This window comes from Anastrepha ludens, chromosome 4 (assembly GCF_028408465.1).
Source record: "Anastrepha ludens isolate Willacy chromosome 4, idAnaLude1.1, whole genome shotgun sequence".
NCBI classification, from domain to species: Eukaryota; Metazoa; Arthropoda; class Insecta; order Diptera; family Tephritidae; genus Anastrepha; species Anastrepha ludens.
In genome coordinates this window covers 78,137,706-78,163,081 of record NC_071500.1, presented here as the reverse complement: position 1 = coordinate 78,163,081, position 25,376 = coordinate 78,137,706, and the positions used below count along the sequence as shown (strand labels likewise).

General features: G+C 34.6%; 1 protein-coding gene across 2 annotated transcripts in view; it reads right to left on the bottom strand.

Annotated features, from left to right (window-relative positions):
- Positions 1 to 25,376, bottom strand: part of LOC128859924 (trichohyalin) — a 220,489-nt gene that overhangs the window by 102,911 nt on the left and 92,202 nt on the right. For both annotated transcript variants that reach the window (XM_054097075.1, XM_054097079.1), the window contains 2 exons: positions 25,299 to 25,348; positions 7,848 to 8,306 (listed from right to left, as the gene is read on the bottom strand). The gene's annotated coding sequence lies outside the window, so the exon portion shown is untranslated. Of the gene's footprint in view, positions 1 to 7,847; positions 8,307 to 25,298; positions 25,349 to 25,376 lie in introns of those variants that run through there.

Below are 25,376 nucleotides of genomic sequence, written 5' to 3'. Positions count from 1 at the left end.
CGGAGAGTTCGAGAGCAAGTAGCTAGCTGAAAAAATGTATGAAAGTGGCAAATAAGCGCGCTAACGATAACACTCGAGAAAGTAGAACGCTACGTAGGCAACAGCAAATCGAGATTTTGGAAACTGCTAAGACGACTGAAAACTATTATATGGCCCAAGAATAGATGACACTGTGACGAAAAACTTTAAAAACCGCTTGGTAGATTTCAATAAAATTTATACTGCTTTTGAAAAACATAAAAAATTCGTGTGTGATCGAAGGATTTTTTGTTTTCAAAAATTTCGATTTTTTTAAACAATTAATTGTCGGTTTTTTCTCGAAAATCTGAAAAATATTTTCTTAGAGTGCCATATTGTTAATTTTGAAAAAAAAGTTTCGACGAGGCACAAGATTATTTATTAATAAAACTAAGTTTTCTTGTTCGATTGATTTTAGATGAATCACGTGGACTTGTGATGATCACCGCAAGGGACTTCTGGAGAAACGGGCTCCACACAAACAGCGATAACTTTTACAATTATTAATTTTCTTTTTTGAAAATTTGTTAAAGTCAAGTCGAAAAAGGATGTATTATGTATTATTTGGCCTCTTACTATACCTAACCTCTTAAGTTTAGGTGACATTATCAGAATTATATTCGACAAATTAAGCTTAACTATATTTTGAACACTTTTACTTCGCTGCTGAAATGCTTCGAAAGTTCTGATAAATACGTTTTAGCTCTGATCAATAAAACCGCAATCCAAGTTCAATATCTCAACGAATTAAATACTTTGATCCCAAAGTTATTTTAGTATAACAAAAAAATATTTTATTATTAGAAAAATATTGATAAAGCTTAATATTGGTTTTCTAGGTGCGTTAATTATTTTTTGCACAGCCGATAACAAAAATGCGCACTATATGTAATTGCCAAATTCTTATTAATTTTAAATTAAAACCTGTAGCGAGTGTTGGGAAAAAATGCAACACGTGCGACACAACGGATATTTAGCATATCTCCTTCTTCCTCAACTGCTCATACACTATTTTGCTGAGAGTGAGTTACCTGAGCGCCTCATGCACCTGTAACTACATTCACTCTTGTACCGCCTTCTCCTTTTTCCGCTGAATTTTCTTTTTGGTATGTGAACCGACCTGGTCTAATGCACACATATGTTCTGCATTATTTATTTGGAATGGCTGTTTTTGTCATGCTCAGTACGAAGTCCCGACTTATTTATTTTTATCAATTTTCATTACAACTTTGCGTGCAAGAGTAGACAAAGTAAAATGGCATAGGCTCGGCGAATATATACGTATGTACGCAGTCGTCTCAAAGGAGCGGCTGACATTCCTGAATTTGCTTTAATCAAAGGAAATATAAGAATAAACATATTTGCACACATAAACATTTTCTTATACAGGCAACATTCACCGCTTATTCACAAATGTTCTGCCCGGTTGAACTCTTACTTTTTCATATATAAAGTATATTGTTGCAAGTCAGCTTGAGCACAAATCACTCGCAGTTTATTATTTTTGTTTTCATATTTTTTTTTGGAAAGGTAAACTCTTTTGGAATTTTTGGATTTTCCACAACATTTTCTCCCTATAAACTCCGCCATAGACATTGGCCTTTTCACATCCTCTGCAATCGTTTTTTATTGCATTTTTATGGTCTTATTCCTCCCTTTTCTTTAAAATACTTTCCTTAGTGCCGGCCTATCCCAAAGCTATAACAATTGTGCGCCAACCAACTTTTGAGCTTTGGCCGTGTATTTGGATATTTTGTATGGTATTCATGTTTACATGGAGTTTATGCACCACCTGGGGGCATCACACGTGCGTGGGGCTTTTAAGTGTATATTTCTCGTTGTTGTAAGCAATTACCCGCATACGCCCAAGTTATTGCTCCAGCTAAATATTTCGTTTCGGTTGGAAGTCCATTATGCGTGTGTGCGTTTGTGTGTGTGTGGATAAGAAAAAGCACGTAATAAGCTCGTTTTATACCTTACGCTGTATTATTTATATCCACCGTGGCGTACAATGCGAAATTGCGAGCAAGTACGTGTGAGAAATGCAATACCCATTCGGAAAAACACCACGAAAACAGTAATGGCATTTTGAAACTGTAACCTATTGGAAGGGGATGTACTAGCACGAAAAGGCTTCTCAAATAAAAAAACAACTTTCATCAAATCTTGGTTGTTCAAACTCTCTCAACCACGCCAATTGAGTTCGGCTGTACGCAATGAAAGGGATTTAGTCGTGCTACTGCTAAACCTTTTGCTCCTAGTTGGATTGTTGGAATTGTATCCGGGTCATTGTGCCTTTAATTGGCCTTAGAGCGACAGCTTTCATTAAATTTAGTCTCTTTTTTCTGCTTCGAATCATCAGTATTGTTAACAGTGCAAGTTTTGCATTGAAAATAAAAACTGCTCAGTGTTTTCCTTACAATCTGATTTATAAATCAATATACTCGTATCCCTCATCGAAGCGCCCCCGGGTCTACTATATATGTATTTCTAATGAAGTAATTTTCTCCTCTTCTATTACACTGTATAATTTTTCTTAATATTTCGCCATTCTCGTTCAAATTGGTCTGAAGTTGATTTGAAGAATTTGATTATTCGTTGGGCGTGCACCTTGATTATATGTAGTTGGTAATGGAAGGCACCTTTTGCTACTTTTTGATCGCCAATATTAGGGATCGTTACAGCTAAGAAAGTTGTGGTTGTCAATATCTTTGGAGTGCCCTACAGGTATTTATGTACCTAAAGTGCTAATTGATTTATTTTTTTGCATTTTCAGTTTTGAGTACGGTATGGCTTGAGTACGGCAATGATTTCTCGAGGCTGCCAGTAAAACAGCTTTTGCTTAGATCTCCTGACGTCAAAAGTCTCTGCACACATTTTAGTTGTGCCAGTATTTACTCAGTATTAAAAAGTTACATGTTTGTGAAAATATATTCTATTTTAAGGCGTCATCTTAATACTTTGTAAGAATATTAGTTTATTTTCCGTTTCATTGTTTTCGACCTCGATTACTGCTTGAAGACTGGAAGGAATGCAGTCAATAATTGTGTGTAGAAATGGAATGGCCAGCTTATCGCAAATTTCATTAGTTTCTTCGATTGTATCATATCTTTTCCTATTCTTATTGATGGTCCGCTGTTGTTTGATTAAAGACATTTTCAATAATATTTAGATCTGGACTTTGAGGTGACCAAGGCAGAACAGTTTAATTTATATATATATAAATAATTGGCACTTATACTATTTTTGGGGGTTAGGCATTTTGGCTTACTTCACTGAAAAATTTTGTAGGAAGCCAACCTTTGTGACAAGGTGCGTTATAATGTTGTACAATTTAGTCGTTGGTTGAGAAAAGGTTGTTGGCTGATGTGAATGTCATTTGCTGCATTATTACTAAGAGTACCAATATATCAGGCTTGGTTCAGAGTATCGTCAATGTATACGAACTCTCCAAGCCCGAAGCAAAACTGAAACGTCTCCGAATCTGTTAACAGGCTGCACTGCCTTACTACGTAGGTGTTGTCCCAAATGCATGAATTTTCTTCTAAATGCTCCTTGCAACTGAAATGAGGACTCATCTGTCCACAACACAACTTATCTGAACTCAATTGGCTTTTTTATTTTCACTAATAAATCCGACAGCAAGTACGCGTTATCACAAAGAAACCATAACTAGCAATTTTTAATGCTGTGTACTTTTGATGCCAGTAGGCATAAATTCAAGCGTTTGCTTTAATGTGAAATATACGAGTACCTTATTTTCATTTGAATTTGCACTGTTACCTTTGCATACTTTAAAAATTTCAACAGCATCAGCATTTTCAATACAGTATACTTGCCACCCCTGAATCTACTCTGAAAAAATGCAGCGGCCTTTTACGCTTTGACCATCTTAGACTCCTATACGGATATACCCAGTGACTGTGATTATCTAAGTCGCATTGCTGTCCCTATGTGCGATGCGGCTGCCAAACCTAGCCTAACCTATGGGTGTATATATGTATATATACATAATTGGCTGTTTGGCCGAGCTCCTTCTCCTATTTTGTGGCGTGCGTCTTGACGTTGTTCCACAAATAGTGGGACCTACAGTTTCAAGCCGACTCCGAACGGCAGATATTTTTTATGAAGAGCTTTCTCCTGGCAGAAATACACTCGGAGGTTTGCCATTGCATGCGGAAGAGCGATCGCTATTAGAAAACCCTTTTTCTTAATTTTGGTGTTTCACCGAGACTCGAACCTACGTTCTCTCTGAGTTCCGAATGGTAGTCTCGCACCAACCCGTTCGGCTACGGCGGTGTATACGTGTACATGTGTATAAAATTGGAGCATACATTTTGTTTTGGGTATTTGGACGAGTTTTTTCTCCAATTTATAGTAAATGGCTTGATACTGTTCCAGAAAGGGAGTAACTTATGGTTCTATGCCGCCTCCGAACGCCAAGTAATGTTTATGGCTATGTTTTTTATGGCAGAAATACAGCCCATTGGCTGTTGCGAGCAACTGCTATTAGATTTTTTATTTTATATTTCATGATCAACCGAGAAATAGTCGCGCCCTTCGTGGCGAGGCATATACATATACAAGTATACGTAAAATCATAAACTTTTGTGCATTTACACGAGCAAGTCCATGTGCAGACTTTGGCTTCTCTTAACATGCAGATGGAAATTGCAATGTATGTTCATGAGCACACATCGTTTGTGTGTGTGTTTGCCCTTTCCTTTGAAATGCGTAGGCTCATAAAAACATTTTTCGAATGTAGCATCGTATTGTGCGAATAGGTTAAAATTAACATTTCATAAAGTTACTCATACGCCCAGTGCTATATGAAAAATAACGAATAGTGATATGTGCTAGTAAGACTCTTAACGTTCGTATGCCATGCGTATGTTAGTACTGTAAATACGTAAAATGCTTCGCATCAATTCAATGGTAACATATGAAGCTATTACAACACTGAAATTTCTGGGCGAAAAAGTGATATTGCTCTCAGAACTGGAATAACATGCTTTATGCGTATGTACCTACATATGTACTTATACATGTGAACATTTGCGCAAGTTGAGATTAACATAAAGAGAACAGGAGCTTGTCATGCTACATATATGGCTGAGGTGTAAATGCAAACGAAAGGATATTATACGCTCCACAAAATGTTTATTGTGCATGTGGATTATTTAAATGATATGTCTGTCAAATCGCAAAATAAACCGTGGCTTTGCTCAAGTAAATTTGTGTTTGGAGTGGGTTAGTGCATGTTTGCCCTCAATTGTACATACTTTAGCCATCGTAAGCACTTGAAATAAGATGCAGTTAAGTTCCGGGAATTTGGTTCTAACACGGAAACTGGCAACATTACGTCGTTTGTAAATATACGAGTATTTCTGGGAAGAGGAATCTTCTTTTATTTCGTTGCCAAGTTTGGCTTTCGCTTTAAGCGTGATTTTCGAAAGCAATTTTCGACCACATAATAACGAATGACCCACATTATGAGCATCGGGTTGTAATCAAAGTTTTTGAGAAATCTGGCCAAATGCTCCCAGATGAGATCTGAGTATTAGTGTACGATCCGTCACTAAAGTCAGCAGTGGGTAGAAAAAGGCGGAGAGTGGCCAAAGTGGGATGTCCAAATCGTGAGTAGAGCAAATATCCATAGTTTTTTCAATATTTGCGACATCAGCTGTTTTGAATATATTCTTGGCGGACAATGACTATGTTTGCATCCTGGAGCGCCTGCGGGCATGCATAATAATTTGCTGGCCTATTCTTCATTAATTGTGCAAAAGTTTAGCATAAAGGCTATGACAAATGCCTATAATAAATTGTTGTTCATAACTTATTTCCCTGAAAAATTCCTACTTCATATCATCTGTTATCTTCTTTGTTATAAGTTTATTTGCAGTTCTCGTTTCTAACAGTAATCGACCCTCGACAAGCAGTGAACGGCAAGCCTTTAGTTTTATACAATATCTTTTTGTACAAACTTTTTTTAAAGTCCGCTAGTTGACGCACTCCTTAAATTAGAGAAGAAGTATGGCCCAATCACTTTTCATAGAGATGCTAGTAGTGAATAATCCCTAGACTATACCTTTTTTATGTCTTCTTTGGCATTTGTGAAGTAGACAGATGTACAATTTTACACGATGGCCAACGCGTTAAATTTATTGGAACTTATTATGGAATGATCGATTTTTGAGGACAAAGTACCGCTAAATTCGTAATTTGTTTGGTGGAAATAATCGTTCGAATGTTTCGACAATTCAAAGGTTGGTGAACAAATTTCAAGAAACTGGTTCTGTCGAGGAGAGAAAAAGCACTGGCAGACCCGACTGAGGTTTTTCGAAAAGTAAAGTCTATGTGAATAAACCATCAACGATTCCAGCATTTTCTACAATGGAAAAAATCAAATTTCGTGCACTAATTGAATTTTTTTTGGGAAGTTTAAAAGCAAAGGAAATTTATGAACGAATGTTGAAAATGTAAAAGACTTTTCGCCATCAATTAGTACAGTAGAAGATAGGTTGCTGAATTTAAGTGTGGTTGTACAAGCTTTGAAGACGATCAAGGATGTCCAAAAACAGCAACAACACCAGAACTTGTAGAAAAAATACAGGAATTCGTATTCGAAAATCATCGAGTGACTGAAAGAGATTTAATAAAAGCCCTAAGCATCTCATTGGATACTGTAAGCAATGTTTTGACTGAAGTATGGGTTCGGTTCCGATATGACTTCGGCCAGAAATCAGCAAAGTTGTATTAGCAACCGTTTTTTGGGATACGAGAGGAATTTTGTTTGTGGATGAACTTAAAAACTGGTAAAGCAAGAAGTTCTGGATATTATTGCAACCTTTTAGATCAGCTAAAAAAAATCCAGCTTACAAAAGAAAAAAAAATATTTTTCATCAGGACAATGCACTGCGTCACAAGAGCATTTCGACAATGGCTACAATCCATGCATTAAAATACGAATTGTTGGAACATCCACCGCAAATTTGGCTCATAGGACCTTGCATATATTTCTAGATCTAAAAAAATGTATAAGTGGAAAGCGTATTCCATCAAATGATGAGACCGTAACAGCTGTGGAAACATATTTTGAACCCTTCCAGATTCTCACTTTAGGGATGGAATTCATAAATTGGAATCTTATTAGAACAAGTGTATTGATATTAAAGGAGAATATACAAGTACTGGGTAATAAAATGTATTTGAAACCATAAAAATGTGTTTTTCTTATCGAACAACAAAACTTATTGAACAACCAAGTATGAGTATTTAAGTTGAAGAGTTAAGCTCTACCCATTCAGTTGAATTATAGCGTCTTTCTAGAGAAATAACCAGCGACATTTTTAGTTTTGTCTAGAATATTTAATCATATCAATTGCATGTTTAAATTAGTATCCAAGAAACCCACTCAGTGACATAAATTCATTTAATTCCACCAGCTTGCGGATATTTTTAGTAATAAAACACCTTCAACTTGCCACAACGTCTCCTTCTGAAATAACCTCCGCTTCTTATTCTTTCATTGCACATCCTACTTAATGGTTTGCCTGTAACTCTTCATAACCTGCAATTTCCTGCATAATTCGCTCTATCTGTGTCGTGACTTAGTGACTTTGTGAAAAAGTTTATGATTTTAAATATTCTCGAGCCCAATGGGAATAATTACACTCTCTAACCGCCAGCACAATAGCGCACACTTTTCTGCATCCTTTCACCCATTACACCCTTATGTTTAGTTCGGTTGCCTATTCAAATCAGTTGATTCGTAGCGCCTTGCTCGCTTGAGCGGAAAGGCCTTCAATGTGCGTCAGCCAACTTACCTGTTTCTATGTCATTCCCCAGCTGCCTGTAACACTCAATTTCTCAATTCATTCTTTTCGTGGTACACTTTGCAATTGAGTCGCCTATTCGTCTTTCCACGTAGATATTTTTAGTGTCTTGCTGACTTTGTCGATTACGTTGGCAGCTTTACTCCCCCTTCTTTGTTTTTATACGTAGACAAATACGTAAATGAATTTTGTTGTTGTTGCTTTTAGTTCTCTATTTAATTGAGCCGTGTGTCATAATTATGCAAATGTTTTTAACGAACTTGCCACAACTGCCGTAGCTTGCCTTTTGAAAACTTCTCTAGTTACCTTTGGTAAATGTATTTATAATGTACGTATGTGGATGCACAATGGTACAACGGTAGATTTAAAACTTTGTATTGCTTAATACTTTATGTTATTGCCTGCCTTTATGATGTGCTATTCCGTTCGGTTCGAAATTGAATTAATAATCTGCAAAGATGAGAATTATTGGTCGTTAATAGAGATTTCATTTTAACACTTAAAATGAAAATGACAGTTGGAGTTGGTATACACGTTAAGAAAGGTGCAGCTTGAATAAATGGGTAGATTGTGGTAATGGATACCTTAACTATAATGGCGTATTAAAAACCAATAATATTTTTATACTTGATTAAAGTGATTTACCTGTGAATTATTAGGAAAACCCAGCAAGATTTACTTCGAAGTCGCATTCTGATAAATATTTCAGAAGTCTCATATTAGTCAGTTTAAAGCTTAAATAGCCTCTTTTCTCAAAATCTTATAAGTAGTAATACAAAATAAAGTGTGAAAAGGATAAACGGTAGCGCAAGTCTAGCAGATGAAATTCATGATTTATTGGGAAGTATGGAAAACATATTTGGAGTTTTTTTGAGAGGATTTGTTTAATACATTGAAGTATGAATATCAGCTATGATTCAATGTCGTCTATTTTAAACTATTCGGATTTCTTCTACACTATAGCGTTTCTCCTTTTGAAAGGAAATAGTGGGGTTGTAATATTAAAAATTAAGCTTACATTTAATAATAAAATTGATATGTACTTCCAAAGAAAATAGTTGCGAGACTACTTTACAAATTTCAGATAAAAGGCCTCTTCTATTCGTCACTTCTCTGCTCAGCTCACTTGGCGAACAATTTGCATGTGAAACCAACAACAGATTCATCTAGCAAGATTCGCCGCTAGCGAGTATGGTTATACCTCATTAGACTGGTATAACTCACTATCGTATAACCAAATGTAATTTTACGCATCTCTATTCTAGCACTGCCAAGATTTGTTTTATTTACAGCAGTTGCTTCATATATTCGCCTGTTCATCAAATTTAAATAATAGATTTCCGAACAACGCGTTTACAGTTTTACCAGCTGATCCGAGGCGCAGAACTACAAAACAAATATCAATATAAAACAAGGTAGCTATAGGTTTTAGTAAACTCTAATTTAAATGGAGCAAAAAAATCTTGAATTATCTTGAGGTGGGTTTACTCTTTAAAAGCCTCAGAGGTTTTATAAAAAAGTGGTTATGATTACTTAAAAGTTGTTAAACTTATTTGAGCTCCTTTAGATGCGATCTGTTCACAGCAGCAAAATTCCACAATTGAGAGGTTCTCGACTAGCTCCGACCGTGTCTTCAACATCAATTAGCGCATTGATATATTATATATGTGTCATAGACACAAGCAGGAAATACAGGCGTAAACAATACCATTTTTGAAATATAAAAGCCCGTGCATGTAACCTATCATTAAGGTCTGGATGTGTTTACTTGCGCTTTGTAATAGCAATCGGGTGTTTAACTGAGTTGCCTATAGACTAACTGCAATCCGTCTGCGTCTCCAGGCCTAAGTAACACGATATGTTTATACTCACTTCACCAGTTTTCGTGCACAGTAGCAATTGAAATCGAAGGTTGGCACCTTTAGGTCTCAAATTTACATCTCCATACACTACATATATTTATATATATTGTAGTTCGAACTCAAGACTCTCTGAATTGTGATCCTTTATACCAACCTATTCGGCTTATCTAACGAATGATTGAATGACTAATGACATATCTCATGACTGCGTACAGATTAATGGGAAGAATAAATCGTGCTGCTTTGCAAAGGAAAAACATATTTACAAAAAGACATGGATATGCTGGTCCTGCTCGATACGCGGATTAGTAGAGTGAATTGATAGTTGAACTTGGACCTATTCTATTAATTAGCGGTAAGATTGGAAAGAAGCAGAGGAACGAGGAAGCATTTTAGCAATATAAAAATAAAAATAAAATAAAAAAAAACTTATTTTCGATAAAATATTAATACGTTTTTTGGTACATGCTTTCATTTCGAAAAAGATCAAGCGCATTTAATGTAATTCCAAGAGTTTCTGTTAATAATGACATATCACCTCTGGAGTAACAGCTGCTTCACCCAAATCCAATTATTTGGCAACAACTGTAAAATCGATTGCAAAGAATTCTAAATTATGGCACACACTTCTTCGCTGCGGTTGGCTAGTCCATTTACGCAATCAAGATTATTTCTCAAATGCCAATAGCTAAACATGAAGCATAAAAGACATTGAGTAGCTACAGAATACCTGGGATTTGCCTTTCAAATATTATATTCTGCACAACTTTCCACTGAAATGATTTTCCTCATGTTTTTTGCAGTATCTACCTCTTTTGGACAGCAATCAATTGTAGTAGTATGGCAAATTATGAAATGTCTATCCACCAAGTGCCTAGAACTCCACACACAGCACAAATGTTGTGGTTAGTAAAGGTTAGCGCAAGCCAGACTGCGGAAACACCAACGCAAGCCAAAAAAAAAACAAAAAAGATTTCAAGTGGGTGCCTCCGTAACCGATCAAGGTAATGTGACCATAATGCAAGTCAAAAAAGCCGTTAGTAAGAGAAGGAGAGCTGTGGAGCCACCGCATGTGCATGCGGCATTAACTCATGAGGCATGCAACATGCAATAGGAGTATTCCACTTAGTTATCAGCGCGGCATCTCTGCCAGATGTGGCTGATATGCAGCAACAAAGTGCGGTTAGAATACAATACATTTTGTGGGCAGGCTGGATCTGGCTACTGGACAGTGGCTAGATTGAAAGCGAGCATGCAACATAGCAGAAGCCGAAGCGGAAGTATGCATTCATATCGATGCTGTGGCGTTTATAAAGTTGAAACGTAGGTTTGTATGTAATTATGTATCAACGCAAATGTGCGGAGTTGTTATGCAACAGTGAATTTTTGTATACAAAAGCAACCGAAACAAAGTAGCCACTAGAATAAAGGCACAAACACAAAAAAATTGTGTTTTTTAATATTATTTTTCAATAATTATGGGAGTTAGTTTGAAAAGTAATGTAGCCTTTAATTCAATGTTTTGTGAAATTTCATAATGCTTAGACTTACATCCGACAGGTGTTTACAAATTATGACAACTAAGACGACTATTCGCAAAACCATTGAACAATTTTGCACTCAATTTACTTGTTTGAATTCTTAACTATCAACGAGATTGCGTAGGGTGTTACGTTAAAGCTAATGCTATGGAAGCTACAACATCATCTGTTCATCATTATGTGCCAGAATTTAGCCTGTGCCATCGAGTTTCTAGAAGCAAACCGCATAAATTTGTTCTGTGGCCAAAAAATTAGACGTTTATTTCTATTTTTTGTTTGGTTTATGTAATATTTAATATTGCAACAAAATGCACTTTGCAGATTCGATGTTATTTAATCTCCTCTATGAATTCATCTTCACAAATGTGCAGAAAATGTTACCTTATGCCTTATTGAAAAAGGTTTTTATATTTTTTATATTATATCTTCCCTACTCTGAAAACCTCCTAAAATAAATATTAAATTAAAAAAAAAAGTTTAACTCTAAGATTCAAAGATACGAAAATTTATAGTAAAAAAATCTATCCCATCGTCGATGGTTAAGCTTTATTATAGTGACAATATCCAGGTGGTTATACAGCCTTTGATTGAATCGTATTCTGCATATTCTTCGCTCAGTATAATAAATTCTAAGCGCGTAATTTCTCTGGACTAACGTCATCGATTGGTGATCTAGCAGGGCAACCGAGTTGCAAACAAAGCATCCGAAATCAGTTATATTTTAGATGACTCTACAGTCGTTCCATTTTCTTTTCATTTTATGTGTCTATCTAGAAATTGGGAGTTTTGTTTTATTTAAGGCGCATTCATATAAGCTGGTAGCAGCAGTGCGAAACCCAAAATTGGACGTTTTGTTTTGCACGTATTTTGTTTTTGCAATTGATTGGTCTGGATGTTAAAAGTTCAATCAAAATGTAAACAAGCAATCGAAATAACAACAAAAAAACGTTATTGAAACCTCTAAATTGCTATAAAGCAAATCAGCTGTTCTACTACTGTCACCTAGTATGGATGCGCTTCCGTTTTATGTGTATATTCATCTATTTAACGTTTAGCTGGAATTCGTCCAGCACTTTAGAGAGGCCACTCACAATAAAAGTAGTATCTTTTGTTTACTTTACAACACTACTAAGAGGCCGCATATATGTAGTTATGTGTTTTGAACTCAAACCGGTTATATCAACTCAAGTAGGATATTTTGTGTTCTTGTTCTCCACGGAATTCGCTAAATTTCTTAGTGTTCTTTTACAGGTCGTATGCAAATCGAAGATAGCAAATATCTGGTACTCGTACTAAAATAATAATAATAGACTGCCAATATGTGGTATGTGTCGCGAAGTTGTCCCACAAATCCAGCCGCAGGGCGCTGTAATGGAATTTTCGAACGGCAGATAATTTTTATCAGAAGCTATTTTTAAATATCCGCTGTGGGAATCTAGCCCAACTATATATCGTCCCCTTAGTATAACAATAGCCTATGTGCTCATAGGATATTATTTTTTTATTGAATATTTGGATTCTCCATCGTCGATTTTATATGTGGTCAAAATTTTGTCAAATTCTAGTTCCACAAAGTGGGTCAAAACGTCAGTCAAAAAATAATAAATATTTACAGACATAACGAGATTTGATTGAGAGCTACTTTCGACAAAAAGTTTGAAATTCATTTTCTCAAAACATCAAAAAATGTATAGGCTATTTTAATACTAAGGGGACGATATTATCTATATGACACACTTGTCAACATTTCCAATATGGGCATTTATAGAATAAAGTCATCCAAACATAATTATGACTAAATTAATTACAAACTAATATAATATGAAAGGAATTCTAATAAATTCGCGAATTCCGAATAAATTCTTTGTTCACATTGGAAAACCCTTCGCGTCAAAAATATCAACAATAATACGAAAGCAATGAAAACTAAATAAATGTGTCCAGATGAAATACTCGTAGTAAAGTCAACAGAGAAGTGGTTTGCACAATCACAAAAGTGGACTCAAAGTTGCCGTTATGTACTGTCGTTTGTTTTACTTTGAAGGGAAGGCAAAGTAAAAGCGTCACAATTCAGCAAATAAACCACACTCACTTCTTTGCGTTTGCCCAACTGACTGGAGGTAGTGAATGAAACTGATATTTCATGGTCGCTTTGTTGCAATGTTTTTCTGCTTTGTAATGGAGTAGACAAATTTATACAGAAGTAAGTTTGAATAGGTCGTAGGAGTAAATGCGACACTAAACGCGGAGGTCAGTAGGAGGGACCATCATAAAATACAGTTAGACATAAGGAATTATATTTCTAAATATGCAGACTTGCATCAATACAAATATTTTCGTTAGAATAAAGTCAAATGTAAAAATAGCATCAATCATTTGATATTAATTTGTATTTATTGTATACTTAATAATAAACCAATGCCCTTTATTCGCTGGAATAGCTCTTCTAAGTGTTTTTGTAATATGTTATGCACAGCAACGAATTCACATGAATTTTGTTTAACAACGCATTCGAATAATTTATTAAATATTACATGTTAAAAAATACAGTTTCTTTTATCTAATATAATAAATTAAATTCTGTTGTGTTAACCTTTTCAAATGAAATATTTCTTTTTGTGGAGGAAACGTATATTATTTTCTATTTTTAATCATAGTCCTGAGTTAGAGCTCATCTTACTTCGAGTAACACAAGTCGCCGTGGCCGAATAGATTGGTTCGTGACAACAAATCGGGAGTATGAAGGTTCGAATGATCGTGCATGAAACGACAAAATAACAGAAAAAGTGTTTTCTTATAGCGGTCGGCTCTCAGCAGGCAATGACAAACCTCCACTTTCTGCATGAAAGAGCTCCTCATAAAAAACCATTTGCCGTTCGAAGTCGGCTTAAAACTGTTGGTCCATTTATTTGTGGAACAACATCAAGAAGCACGCCACAAATAGGAGGAGGAGCTCGGCTAAACATCTAGCCGAGGTATACGCGCAAATTATTTATTTTTTAATACCAAGTAGATAAAATCGACTCTATTTTTAAGTATACTATACTCGTATCATAGTCAGTTTAGTGTCATACGCAAACTTGTATTCCCATCTCTTTGGTAAGCAATCGATGCAATACCGCTAGTATCGATGCTTTTTTATGAGCCACTATCCATGTTTCTTACTCTCACGATATATCGCGTGGGTTGTTGTACAACTACCATTCGGAAGTGACCAGTTCCGGATATGAAACATTATACGAGTATGAGAGAACATTATTTTTCTAACAGTGGCCGCTTCTACCATAAAAAAGTTCCTCATAAAAACCATCTGCTGTTCGGAGTTGGCTTAAAACTGTAGGTCCTTTCATTTGTGGAAAAACATTAAGACACACGCCACAAATAGAGCTCGGCCGAATATACAATAAAAGGTGTAAAAGTTTAATAAGTGATTGTAATGCTAGCAATCAATGCAAGTATAGTCGAAACGTGATATAAACTACTAAAGCAGTTTTTTACATTATTTGCAATTTTATAGATATTATCATATTTCAGTTCTTCTTCTTCCGCATGCATTCATAGCACACTTTGTAATACTTAACCTTAGAAATATTGGCAAGTCTTAAGGTAATGAAAAGCTTGGCTACGTAAAAAAGTACGATATCCTTAGAAGTGCGACGCCTATCTCCTCTAAAGTCTGGTTGTCTATGTTGGTTAACTGTGTGCACTCTAACGGTTGTCACGTTAACTTGCAAGCACAACAAAACATAAGTATTCTATGCTATGACTTGTGTCAACAAGTCTCTTAGTTCGTAACCCACATAATCTACACATATGTAAGCATGTAATGTACAACCGCACTCTGCAGAATCGAAGCGCAGCTTCATTGCATGTATGTACATATCTATGTAAATATATTTCAATAAGAAAACATACATGGTTCAATAGTAGAGATAGCGGGGCATTGGGGTATTTTGCGGACGCCGCATTGAATAGGCGGTGTTGCGGTGAAGGTTCACTTATTGTTGCGGAAAATCATTTCTGACATCAAACATGACTTTCTGCTTGTTACTTGCCTACATGCGTCGTGTTGACGTTGAGGTTAATTTCCCCTTCTTTTTTCATTCATAGTTTTTTGCCTTTCCTTTCTGACTACTTTCAACTTCAAGTCTTGTTAACTTGTCTCACGTTTTGATTGTGGATTGTGGGTATTGAATGGCTGGTTACTTGCATCAGATAATTTACTTCATTCAATGAAGCGCCAGAAAGTGGTTTGGAATTTGTAATGCAATGCGCCTTCATTAGTAAACTAGCCTTAGTACAATTGACTTTGACTACAACCATTATTTGTAGGAGAAAAAAAACAAATGCAAATTAATGCAATAAATAGTGCCAAAATACGTTAGGAGATTTGAGGTTAGCTTGCTTAAAAGTATTATAAACGTAAGTAAGGGTTTTGGGTGTGGTTGAAATGGATGAATAAGGGGTTTCGCTAGTTTCAGTATGTTGAATGAGTGGCAATAGTGTGTAGGTTGAATTCAATTACCTTCAAGACTAACAGTACATTTTTCATATACATACACATTATATTTATTATTGTAACAAATTTTTAATATTTCACGACCTCCTTACTATGATCGAGTGAAGAATATTGCAAAGCTATAAAAGATATATTTATGTATATCTTTAGCGAGGTCTCATACAGGCGTAGAGTGCATAGGCTCTAAATATATTTTGCCTCGAAATTATATTTTAACTTTTATAAGCAGTTATAATATAATTTCGATATAATATATGTATGTATGTACTTATGCACTTAGCGTACTTTCAAATATTTTTCGAAAATAACCCCTTACCTAAATTTCATTATGATTATTTTGATGATTGTGAAATTATTGCTATTCTTACATATTTCGTCTTCTACATAAATGTTATATTGTATAAAGACTAAATAGACTTTTGTGAAAAAGCACAGCGCACAAATAACATTACAAATATATTGCCTGAATCGAGAAAAATACCAAACTCTGTTTTTATGCTAATTTTCATATATTTGGGATGGAAGTATAGTCTTTAATTTTGTATCATTTCATATGTACATACGCATAAAGACTTTATTTTACTGTAATACGTGAAGTTAGACTCATATAATTTTTATAATGTTACCAACACAATAGCGCCGAGTCAACGTGACAGTAAAAAAAATGTAACTGTGAATGACAATACTTACGTTGCAATAAAAAAATAAAAAAATAAAATAAAAAAAAACAAAGTAATGAGGTTGTCCGGCTAAAGGAAAAAACCCTTCTTTTGCAATATCTTCTGTTGGCGATACTATAATTGCGGGATATTTTGTTCTGTCAAGAGGACAGACAGTTTGAATTATTTCATTTTTATTGATCGATATTGATGTGCAAATATTTGGTGTATTTGAGAAACACCTGCTGTATTATGCCGCCTATTTATATTTATATCGTAAATAGCTTTCAACATAACAGCCAAAAATGTTAACAAATAGTTTTCACGTGCCGAAACTTATATGTAAACTTATAAGCAAGCACGCCCGTTCATCTCCGTGTTTGCGTGTATAAGTACGTGTATGTACTAGGAACGCCAATATGAGCAGAATAATTAATCCCGGAATTTCGGGATTCCCGCCGGGTTCAGCTATTCAATTTAAATATGGGTACAAATTCAATAATTCTAAACATTTAAATATATTGTGAAATGGATCCATTTAAAATTTAAGAAGAACTGATTTGAAGAATCAAAATAAAACGATAAAAAAAAATACAAAAAAAACAAACCGGCCCTACGCCTCAACAAAAAGCTAAAAGAAATTCTATATGTATATCGAGTATTATGAAAAAACAAAAGCAAAAAATATTAATATTACATTTGAAATATCTACATAAGACTAACAAATCATTTCAAAATGGAGTCTTCTAATTTTAACCTGAACCTGTTACATACAAAACCTGCTGACGAAAAATATCTTGTGGACTGAACTGTTAAAAGGTAGTCTTAAGCAATTTGAAGATAGTAACCCCCATCTCCATCATTACAAAATCTTTGAACTTCTTTTTTCAGCGCGTCGGTTAAATTGTAAGTTTTTCTCTTTAAAGAAGTTTGCGTAATAGTTTTAATAAATTTTAAATTTCTCTTCAAAACCTTGCTTGGGTTACATTAGTGACGCTACAAAGTTTCCCAAAACGACAAGAGTAATTGTAGAGTACCTTAGCTCTTTTTTGGTACCAAGGGTCTTTCTGAATTGTAGTCAAAGTTGGCATTTCACATAAATTATAATCTGTACCTGGACATATATGTATTTTATTAGGATCAGTTAGAAAAGAGATAGCGGCTGGCATAATCATTTTCGGGATCCCGAATTAATACAAGGTAGTCCCGAGATTTCCGGAATTTGCATACCTAGTATGTACATATGCACATGTGTATGCTTAAATACGGAGCCAGTCGACACTTGCTCAGCATGTTGCCGCAACATGTTGTCTGCTGAGCAAAAAACGTAACATAACGAGAGCCACTCAAAATATTCCCTATTGACTGGCACACGCCCAAAGTGGGAAAGAAAGCAAAGTCAACCAAAAAAACAACAATGAAAAGTATGACTAAAGAGATAGCTTGGGGAGAAAAGTGTTGTTGGTGCCAGTAGCGATGAGTTTGTTGTTATTTATAACATTTATCGCATACAATAAGGTTCGTACAAATTTATTGCCTCAGGTCGTGGATGCTTTGAAATTTTTCATTTTCACTTCTGTTGAGAAATTTAATGCACATACACACCCACACTTAGATACACACGAACATAAATACATAGGCATATGCACATATGTACATAAATATAAACTCAAATATTTGTGTATTCATGTGTTGGTATTACGTTTTTACAAATACGTATGAAAATGATATAAAATATAAATTTTTTAATTATTTTGTGAACAAAGGGTGTACCAGTGACTGGTTTTTTTCTGAAGCATATCATGTTGGTTCGACACTGTTAGCTATTTCGCGTTCAAAAAGTGGTAAAAACTCAATATCATATCTGCATGAACTCCTTTATGCATGAACCGCGTTTCGAAGAATTGCGACTGCGGGGCCAGTCGAGGAAATATATTCCACCATCAAAAGAAAATTATTGAAATATATTGAGCTGGGTTTGTTTAACAGGATTTTTATAAAGAAATCAGCGCATGATCCACCCTTTATTTAAAAGAAATACATGAGTAATATCTATTCACTAGAAAAAATGTATCTGCATCTGTGACTTTAAATCAGCTCTTCCGGTGGGTGGTTAAATAAATTCGATTAACAAATTAGATTTTCATCTTTTCTTTCCTGCTAAAAAAATTAACGTTCCGGTTATGACAATTTCTTGCTGCTTTCTATGTAATTATTATGGACTTCAGTGCATAATGAATCTGTGTTCTATCAAGAATGCAGTGGGCGAAAGTTTGAAAATTATTATAGAAATGTCGCCATCTTTCCTAACAACACCATATCTGATGAAAATTTTGCACAAACGTATCGGAAAATTATCTAATTTGCGCGACCCACCCCACTTAGCAATTGAAGACAACCGATCTTGCACGTCGTTTCTGTTTTCCAACATGATGAATATGGCTTAAGAATCATGTTTTTACGAGGTACGTTTTCAAAACGGCGCTCCACTGCTACTTGAGGAGTGCCAGGCTAGCACTTCAACCAATTCACCTACGTTTTCATAACTCATAACAACAACAAATTAAAAAAAAGATATACAAAATTTAGTTTTCGCGGTTGAAGTCTAGAAAGTCCTCCCAAGAATGTAGAAGAAAATGCATCCACAGCGCGAGAGAAATAGAGCTAGTTTGGTGTGGCTTTTGAGGTGGCGGCACTGTTTCTACAAAATATGTACTTCTTCCGATATTTTCAGATCGAGAGTGAAGATATGTGCTTCCGACGATATTTTGCTTAAGCCGGATAAGGTACTATGCTATATTAGACTTTCCCAGGTAGGGTTAAAGCCCTTGAGGTAAGATGTAACATTTTTCCACGAAACTTTTATTCAGGGCAGTATTTTCATATCTACCAACATTTGTGGATACAAATGCCTATGTACTGGTGTATAGATATTTAATATGACTACAGAATTGCCCATTTTCCATCGACTCTTGTTCTTATTCCTATTATTTACTTTTCCATGATTAAATAATGCATATGAAATCAAAACTGAGCATATAAATAAATACATTTGCTGACTCATTAACCAAACACTTTTAATTTAGTCAGTATGTATAAGTAAGTATATGAATGATTGTCTATTTTTACAGTCACACAAGAAGAACAGCAGACAAGCGGATTTTGAGGGGCGTTTTGGGTGATTTCACAACATTTTCATCGAACTTGGAAATTTGTAATCGCTGCACTCATGTAAATATGCCCAGAGTGATTTTGTAATAGGTGACCGATGAATATTAAAATAAAGATAAAATTAAATCTGTCCTTGAAATGCATACATAATTGCTGCAAGAGAAATTGGGGGATGTTTTTTGGAAACTTAAAAAGCATTTTAGAGCAATATTGTTCTGGATTTTTTTAGTTATTGTTTAAGTGCGCACTATGCGCTGCATTTAGCCTTGCTATTCTCAACAGGCTTATTTAAATTTATTTGACTAATTTAGGGCTTGTTAATCATAAACAGAATTTCAACTCAGAGATAAGCTGCAGTAGTACTTTTCCCATTAAATAAGTGGTATGTACATATATTAGGAAAGTTACATTTTTTTATTGTTCTATAGATAGGAAAAGTTGTTTCTAATAGCGGTTGTCCCTTGGCAGGCAATGTTAAACCTCCGGATGTATTTCTGGCATAAAAAAGCTCCTCATAAAAACCATATTAGACATAATCACAGAAACAGCAAGACGCGCGCCACAAATAGGAAGAGGAGGAGCTCGGCCAAACACCTAACAGAAGTGTACGCGCCAATTTTTTATTTATTTATTTAAGGTGGGTGTCTTAATATAAATATTTATTTATTTTATTTATTTATATGTACGAGTTATAACTATTACTAAAATACACTAAAATTTAACAAGAACTCTTCTACTTATAAGACTATTTTAGATAATTTAGTGATAATTTACATTAAGTATTAAAAAAACAAAAACTTTGTGTTATGTCGGATGAAAGTAACAATAATTTTATGTATTTAGTTTAGCTAAGATTTGAAATTTAAGGAAAGCGTTAATATTATCTGAGTTTGCTGATTTCAGATGGTCAGAGGGTTTGCTGCTGCCCAAAACTGTTAGATAGGATCTGACTTAGGCCAGGGCATTCATCCAGGAGATGTTGTACTGATAAATCTGGTATATTGCCGTATGAGCATGGCGGCTTCAAGGCTCCATTTAGTAAATGACTATGAGTGGAAATTGAATGTCCGATTCGTAGACGCACAAAAGTTCTGATACCTTTGCAAGGAGAGCCAGATGGGAAAATCGGTTTAGTTCCACGGGGATTATTTAATTTGTAGTAGTGATGATATGTGGCCCAATCATGCGTGAGTTTTCCGGCTAAGTAATTTGACGCATACATCCGTAGGTCTTTAGGAGTGAGGTGGCTAAAGAAATGTAACGGCTGCATCCGTTCATCAGCAACTTCGTTGCCTTTGATTCCAGCATGACCAGGAACTCACATAAAGTAATATATACAAATATAATAAGTAAGAGTATAAGAATTTTTTAGTAAAAGTGCGAGAATTTTGTTGTTGTGGAAATATACAACTTTGCGTTGAACGAAACACATCGATCAAATATTTGCTATTCCAAATTAAAGTTTATTGGTTTTTTATGTTTTAATTTATAAAAACATTTCAGCTTTACCTCAATTATTTCAGATAAAAGTATGCCATGCAGAGTAGCACATCAATTTACGCAAATTTATGCGCAAATAAATTTCTACCAATGTTTACAGATCATTTTCGAGGATGCAAATTTCGCAATTGGCGCACCTTGCGAGGCTTTCACACGATTAAATGCGTACCCTAATTAATTGCGGCGAAGGCAATTATAGCAGCTTGCATTGCGTTGCAAACGGGAAAACAATTTGGCATATGTATAAGTACATAGAACATCACACCTATGCAAACATATGCATGTACACATGGATGTATGCTCATACAAGTAAATCGTAAATCGAGTGCATTTAATTAACAAATTACTAGTGAAATTATAACATATAACAGGAAATCAAATTCAACAATTTCCACTTAAATAACTTTTTTCTATTAATTTTCAATACCAATTTAAAAAGCTGTAAATAAAATTGTATTTATCAAAATATGTTGCTTACACGTAGTATCCATTGTATGCAATTGCAGCCTTAACAACTTAAGCCTAATTAAATTTGTATTATCAGATTTTACGTGTTCGTTTCTATTAATCCATTACGGAACGTAAATAATTAATTAACTAATTGGCCCAAAAACATTTCCAACCATTCAAATTCATATGTGCAGGCGCCTAGGTAAAGAACTGCACAATAGGAAGGATAGCTTAATAAAATATCGTAATTTTTGGTTGTCTTTTATGTGAAGAAGTAATACAATAATATTGAATTAATTGATTTAATTGATAAAAAAAATTACAATTTATAAAAAAAGTAGATTTAAAAACTCCTAACACTTTTGCAACTAAAACTTTATATACATCAAACCAAATCTGCTGCGATACAAAACAAAGCCTACTTATACTTCGAGAGGATATCCGCCCAAGACAGGCTTCAAATCTATCCAAAATGGGGCTTCTCATATTTTTTTAGTCATGATCTGATTTGAAAGTGTGACATTCCGTTAAAGAGCTATGATTTTAGTTTAATATTACGAAAAAATTTAATTTTATGAAACCTAAAATTGAATCTAATTGGGTAGAAATCGGGATTCTTGATCTTACAGGTTGTAGGAGGTATTTTAGGTGTTTTTCTGGTTTATTTTTCTGGCGAATTGAAGAAACCAAGTTTTTCTGAATGTCTGGTCTGTATATAGAAAAGCAGTTTCTCAATTTTTCCATTTTGGCAGTTTAAGGCGTATTTTTTCAATTTGAAGTCGCAGGTCGCGGAGTAGTATCTTCTTATCCGAAAAAGCCATTAGAATGTGAAAAAATTTATGTCGCACCACTAAAAGGACTCTTTGGTAGTGAAAATATTCATTTTATTTTTTTAAATACCTACATGCAATCCAGACTATCATAAACGACGTACAGAATGCAGAGACGTGGCCAACATCTGACTGTTAACCAGCTCTTATCGATTTCACAGATTTGACACCCTGTATATTAATCAGTTGGCTTATATCTTCAGATCATACATACGGTGGCGTTTTATCCTTGAGGTAATTGAGACGGTCGCCTCAGATCACCTAGAAGAGCACCAAACAAATTAAAGGAAATTTGTAAACTTTGATAATGAAATATTGAACTGGACTAAAAATTTAGCAAAACAAAATTTACTAAAAATAAGACAAGCAAAAAACTCATACTGGGTTGCCCATATTCGACGGACCCATGCATTTTTTTTTTTAATCAAAGAAAAACACAATTTTTTTGATGACGATAATAATCATTTTATTTGGTTCAAGTAGATTTGTTGACATCGCTTTTTGAATATGATATCTCTCAAATGGCCGCCTTGAGACTGTACGGCGTATTGTGCCCGTTTTACAGCATTTTCCATAGTTTTAGCTAACATTTCGGCTGGAATAGCTGCTATGATGACTCTTTGGGTCCATTCCAATCGAGGAGGCTTGTCCGCAGGCAACAATCTTTGCGTCAATTGAATCTTATACGGGAATAAATGCAAATCAATGCGGAAAATGCGTTGTAAAGAGGTCCGAGCAATGGCCAACTGCTGAGAACGGCGATTTTGGGATGTCCTTGGTGACATCTCAACACTGGCCCTTACAAAAGCAATATTCTCATCCGATCGCCTTGGTCGGTTTTGATTTGGCCTCTTTGGATTAAAAAGAGCATCACATTTATACGCACGTTTCACAATTGACTTCTTTTGTTGAATGTAAATTTCAACAATTTGGGAGCGCTCGCGTGGCGTGTACTGTTCCATGGTAAAGATCTGCTTGGACTGATGCTTCCAACGCAGTATGTCATTAAGCGATCTGACGTCTTTGTCAAAAGATACAGGGTTGCCAGATGGATCCGTCGAATATGGGCAACCCTGTAAATGTGAACTATAGTTAAATCTATTCCTTTTATCAGCACACTTAATGTATTTATTTTTATGCTGCTTCTATCGGAATGAGCAGTAGCGGACGTTCTCTTTTTGGTGAGAGTGAATTCCTCAATAATACCATAACAGCACAAGCTATCTAAAATTGTGTGTCCAATTAAAAGCAAACCAAATGCACTTTTTTTATCTTCGTCCATTGTGTTGTTTAAATAGATTATATTAGGTTTAATCTTTGATCATCACCAGGAACAATTTTGCCTAATGCCATAATGTTAAGACGCCACTGACACATACATTAAACACATCTTTATTTAAAATACGATCTAAAACATGATGGATGAAGTATGTAGTAAATAGATTGAAAATATTAATTATTTAGTCAAAACTTTTTTCACAAGGTAGGAAAACACAAACATAATTGAGCTGCATCGGAGAAGGATTACTTCAGAGAGTACAGAGAACTCGAGAGTTTATTATTTTAAAATTTTTTAAACAATTACAATTTATAATATTCTTGGTTTCTTCTTCTCTTGAAGGTCTCTTTCGCCAACCATAAATTACTTTAGCTTGACGTCGTGATTGATATTTACTTAATTGGCCGTAGTATTTTAATAATTTTTCATACCTAAAAAGATTTCCTGGTAAAATGAGCTGACTCCGTCATCCGTGAAGTAGTGAACGTTCTTTATTCACACCAGAAAACTTTTATAGAAACTGTGTTTCGAAGTTTTTAATTGATTCGCCTAAAAGTTGCTTTAAAAAATACTAGACATTTGATTGCGAGGATGTTGAAATTAATATGTACTTTTATAAAGGCTTCGACAACGAAACCTAATAAGCTATTAGCAAATACTCATGGAGTTATTGAAGAGGCAGAACGAAGAGGTAAATCCGTTAAAATAGGTCGCTAACTTCCCTACTTAACTGTTGATCTCATACCAGAATTTGTGCGGTTCGAGCGATTTGTAGGGTTCGTGATATCAGGATCGTCCTGTTCGCATAAAAATGTTTGTTGCTACTTCGGCGACTTAAAACGAATCTGGGGGCCATAATTGTAATTGTAAATTACATAATTTTACATTTTTATCCAGATATCTCACATTTAGGGTTTAAATGTTTTACCAAATGAATTCATAACTAAATTCTCGAAGAGGAAAGTAATTTTTGCTTCGAACAGATAAATACAAAATAAAATAAATATATGCACTTCGGTCGACACAAATTTACATTTTTACAAGGACAAACGAGAAAAAATATTTTGACAAAAGTCAATATTAGTTAATGAAAATCAGCAACAATTGTGACAAATGTGTTTCATATAATCTGGCTACCCTTCCAGTACTGATCCATTAGAATCATTGAAAATAGCAGTGATTGAGTCCCATCTCAGCCTGGAAGCTACGAATACTTGCATTAATTGAAAAGAGTAATTAAAAATAAATGTTTTTATATCTATTTTTAATATTTCAATCACTGAATGCTGAATATAAATCATCAATTTAAAGAAACCCATTATAGTATAAGTACTGTCTGTATCTAAATATAAATAAATATCTCAATTAAATTATAAAATAAATACATATTTTTTGGTAACTGCTTTTTTGGCAAAAGTATTATTTGTATGCCAACAACGAAGTACTGTTATAATTCACGTTTTCCGGCTTTATTTGGTTTTAGGCACCTGTTTCTAGGTTATTTTTGTTTTTATTTTTTTGTTTGCCACTTATAAGTAAAGTGTGAAATATGAGTGGGTCTCCACATAATTAATTGAGTGGCTTTTTCATTCGATGAAGTGAAATATGCATTTATAAACAGTAATATGTACCTTAAACCGAGTAAAATGTAAAAATTTTCAAAATACCCAGAAAGAAATACCTGTAAGAAAGAAAAAAACAAAAATAGG